The following is a 4,570-nucleotide window of genomic DNA, read 5'->3' as shown; positions in this document are numbered from 1 at the left end:
TTTCTTGTTTATGAGATGATCGAAAAGCACAAGTGATACTCAATTGTTGTTCAACCCTGAAATTAAAAAATTCTATCGAGCCAACAAAAAGGAATCCAAGAGAAGAAAGGCAACAGAAAAAGAAGAATAGCAAAGGCTTAAGCAAGAGGAGAAAAATGAAAATATGGAGAATCAAAATAGAGCTAATGATGGAAACAATGGAGGAAATGATCAGAATAGGCAGAATGAAGTTATTAATCAAAATGATCCTCATAGAAGGTCCATGTTAGATTATGCTTTTCCTAGATATGCAGATGTGAGATATAATAGACCTATCATTGGAAGTAATCAATTTGAGTTAAATACTGGTCTCATTCAAATGGTCTAGAATTCACAATTTGGAGGCAGCCCACTTGAGAATCCCCATTCTCATTTGAAGAAATTTCTGATAATATGTGGCACACAAAGACAGCCTGGAGTTTCAGATGAAGTAATTCAGCTGACCTTATTCCCATTCTCTCTTTGAGATTCAGCATTAGAATGGTATGATACACTTTCACAAGCTACTATAGCTACTTAGAAGCAGCTATTTCAAGCTTTTCTATCTTAGTTTTTCCCACCTGGGAAGACCACTCATTTGAGGAATTTGATGGTAGCTTTTAGACCAAGGGATGATGAAACTTTATATGAATCTTGGATGAGATTTAAGGAGCTTAAAAGGCAATATCCTCATCATGAAATACCGAAGTGGATGATTGTTCAAAATTTCTACACTAGAGTTACTCTAGCCATAAGAAATACAATTGATTCACAAGCAGGAGGAGATTTCATGAGAATGACAAGTGAAGAATGCTATGATTTGTTAGAGAAGATTGCTAATAATACCCATTTGTGGGGAAATCCAAGAGCAATTGAGCTAAAGAAAGTTGAGATTTATGAACTTGACTAAGTTAGTTACATGAATGCAAGATTTGATCAATTGACTCAGCTTTTTAGTATTTTTACACAAAGGCAACAGTCTTAACTCCTACAATTATGCAACAAGTTGCCTACACCGATGAAACCTAAAGTTGTGGAGTTGATTATTCTTCTTATGGTGATGATTACTTATAAAAACAAGCTGCTTCTGTGGGAGGATTTCAACAGAAACCTATGGGAAATGCTTATTCTAATGTGAATAACTAAACATGGAGACCACAAGCAACTTTTGCTAAACAAGGTCAAAGCTCAAACTATGCTCATAACCAGTAGTATATGCAGCAGAATAGGCCTCAGTTTTAGCCTCAATTTCAGCCCATAAGGCAACCACAACTTGGATATCAACCAAGATCACAACAACCCCTTCCACCTCCTGAACCAAAGCCAACCTTGGAAACCATGATGGAGAAATTTTTTGCTGAATAAAGTAAGATGAATAGCAAATTGGAGGAAGAAATGCAACACATGAGACAAACCATGGATCAATTACAAGCTCACAATCGTATGTTGGAGACTTAATTGGCTCAATAAGCAAGCTCATCGGGAAGTAAATCCTATGGTAAACTACTTGGCCAACCACAGAACCCTCATGAACAATGTAAGGTTGTGACCTTGAGAAGTGGTAAGAAAGTTGGTCAAGCGAGTGAAAACAAGAAAGAAGAAAAAGAGAGCACAAAAGAAGAAAAATCAGTTGAGAGCAAGAAAAATGAAAAAGAAGAAGAAAGCAAAAGTGAGCAAGATGAGGGAGAGAAGCCATACATTCCATTTGAACCTTATAAACCCACCCTTCCCTACCCTCAAAGATTCATTAAGCATAAAATAGACAAACAATTTGGCAAGTTCCTTGAAGTGCTAAAGAAGTTATATATCAATGTGCCATTCACTAAGGCACTATCCCCAATGCCAACTTATGCCAAGTTCTTGAAGGAGATTCTTATCAACAAAAGAAGGCTAGAGGATTATGATACTATCAACTTGGAAGAGCAATGAAGTGCTATAATTCAAAACAAGTTACCTCCCAAACTTAAGGATCCGGGTGTATTTTCCATTCCTTGTCATATCGATAATAATTGTGTGGAAAATGCCTTATGTGACCTCAGAGCTAGCATCATCCTAATACCTTTTTCAATATATGAGAAGCTGAATATGGGAGAGTTGAAGCCCACCAATATGTATCTTTCATTGGCTGAACATTCAACTAAGTATACAGAAGGAATTCTAGAAAATGTGCCTATCAAGGTTGGAAAATTCTACATTCTGGTGGATTTTATCATTTTAGATATGGAAGAAGACACAAAAATTCCTATCTTGTTGGGAAGACCATTTTTGGCCATAATTGGTGCATTAATTGATGTAAAGGGTGAGAAATTGACTCTCATTTTGGGAAATGATCAAATGATATTCAATATCAATCCAGCCATGAAAAGGAAACATGAAGAAGTTGGGTCTTGTTTATGGGTCAACATTATTGATGAGATTGTTCAAGAGCATTTCAGAAAACGCTATCCACAAGACCCACTAGAAAATTGCTTAATCCATAGTGGGAGCATTAATGATGACAACCCACACATAGCTGCTTGCACAACACTTAGAGAGCTCACCACCACACCCTAAAGCTACAATTTTTAAGCTTGAAGAAGTGCAAACATTGAAGAATAAATCACCATCATTAAAGGTAGAGGATGCCCCAAAGGTAGATCTTAAACCTCTTCCTTCCAACCTAAGGTATGCTTTTCTTGGACCCAATGAAACATATCCTGTTATAATTAATACATCTTTGACTAATATTGAAATTGACAAATTTTTGAGAGTTTTGAGAGAATATAGGAGAGTTTTGGGCTATATAATTGATGATATAAAGGGAGTCCAACAGTTTGTATGCATAGGATTTTCCTAGAGCAAAATAATAGACCTTCTATTGAACACCAAAGAAGATTGAATCCTATAATGAAGGATGTTGTGAAAAAGGAAATCCTAAAATTACTAGCTGCTGGAATTATTTGCCCTATTTCTGACAGTGAGTGAGTGAGTCTTGTGCATGTTGTACCAAAAAAAAGTTGAGTGACAGTTGTTCAAAATGAAAATAATGAATTGATACCAACTAAACTGTTAAAGGTTAAAGAATGTGCATAGACTATAGGAAGTTGAATAACGCTATAAGAAAAGATTATTTTCCCCTCCCTTCATAAATTAAATGTTAGAAAGATTAGCCAAGCATTCTTATTTTTGTTATTTGGATGGATACTCAGGATTTTTTCAAATTCCAATACATCCAGAAGACCAAGAGAAAACTACTTTTACATATCCTTATGACACCTTTGCCTATCGAAGCATGACATTTGGATTGTGTAATGCACCTGCCACTTTTCAAAGGTGCATGATGGCCATTTTTTCTGACTTTATTGAAGAAATTATGGAGGTCTTCATGGATGACTTTTCAGTATGTGGCACTAATTTTGATTCATGCTTGACTAATTTGTCTAAAATTTTATAGAGGTGTGCTAATAATGATCTAGTGTTGAAATAGGAGAAATGCCACTTCATGGTCCAAGAGGGGATTGTTTTAGGGCATTTGACCTCAACTAGGGTAATAAAAGTTGATAGAGCCAAGATAGAAATTATTGAAAAAATGCCCCCTCAACCACTGTCAAAGGAGTGCAGAGTTTTCTTGAACATGCTAGATTTTACTAGCGATTTATTCAAGATTTTTCTAAAATAGCCAAACCCTTAACAAATCTTTTGAATCATGATGTTAAATTTGATTTTAATCAAGATTGTATGGATGCTTTTTGCAAGTTAAAGATGACATTAATAACAGCTCCCATCATGTAACCTCTGGACTGGACTTTGCCATTCGAAATCATGTGTAATGCAAGCGAGTTTGCTGTTGGAGCTATCCTTGGCCAGCGGAGAGATAGAAAACCTTATGCCATTTACTATGCAAGCCGAACCCTTGATGAGGCTCAAGTTAATTATGCTACAACTGAAAAGGAGTTCCTAGCGGTAGTATTTGCACTCAATAAGTTTCGTTCTTATTTGGTCAACTCAAAGGTAATTGTTTTTACTGATCATGCAGCAATAAGGTATTTAATGAGCAAGAAAGAAACTAAATCTAGGTTGATTAGATGGATTTTGTTACTTCAAGAATTTGATTTAGAAATAAGAGATAAAAAAGGTGTTGAGAATGTGGTGGTTGATCATCTGTCTAGGATAAAAACTGAAAATAATGATGATGATATTGTGCCAATTGATGAGTTTTTTTTTTTATGAATGAGCAGTTGTATGTGTTGAAATCTGCACTTTCATGGTTTGCTGATATTGTGAATTATTTGTCTTGTGGTGTCTTGCTACCTGATTTATCTTGATAGCAAAAGAAAAGATTCTTGCATGATGTTAAATTTTATTCTTGGGAAGAGCCTCTTTTTTTTAGGAGATGTAATGATGGAATAATTAAGAGATATATACCAGATGAAGAAATAAATGATGTTATTTATCATCGCCATTTCTCTGAGTATGGTGGTCATTATAGTGTCTCAAAAACTATTGAAAAGGTCTTGATATTAGGTTTCTATTGGCCTAATATGTTTAAACATGTAAGAGATTTTGTAAGCGA

General features: G+C 35.2%; 1 non-coding gene across 1 annotated transcript; it reads right to left on the bottom strand.

Moving 5' to 3' along the window:
* Positions 1-613: 613 nt before the first annotated feature.
* Positions 614-720, bottom strand: LOC131176384 (small nucleolar RNA R71). Its single transcript, XR_009146476.1, has one exon. It is a non-coding gene; the product is annotated as a small nucleolar RNA R71 (small nucleolar RNA).
* Between the last annotated feature and the right edge of the window lie 3,850 nt (positions 721-4,570).

This window comes from Hevea brasiliensis, unplaced genomic scaffold (assembly GCF_030052815.1).
Source record: "Hevea brasiliensis isolate MT/VB/25A 57/8 unplaced genomic scaffold, ASM3005281v1 Scaf1, whole genome shotgun sequence".
Classification (NCBI taxonomy): domain Eukaryota; kingdom Viridiplantae; phylum Streptophyta; class Magnoliopsida; order Malpighiales; family Euphorbiaceae; genus Hevea; species Hevea brasiliensis.
Note: the sequence above shows the minus strand (reverse complement) of the source record. Positions and strands in the feature narration are given on the sequence as shown.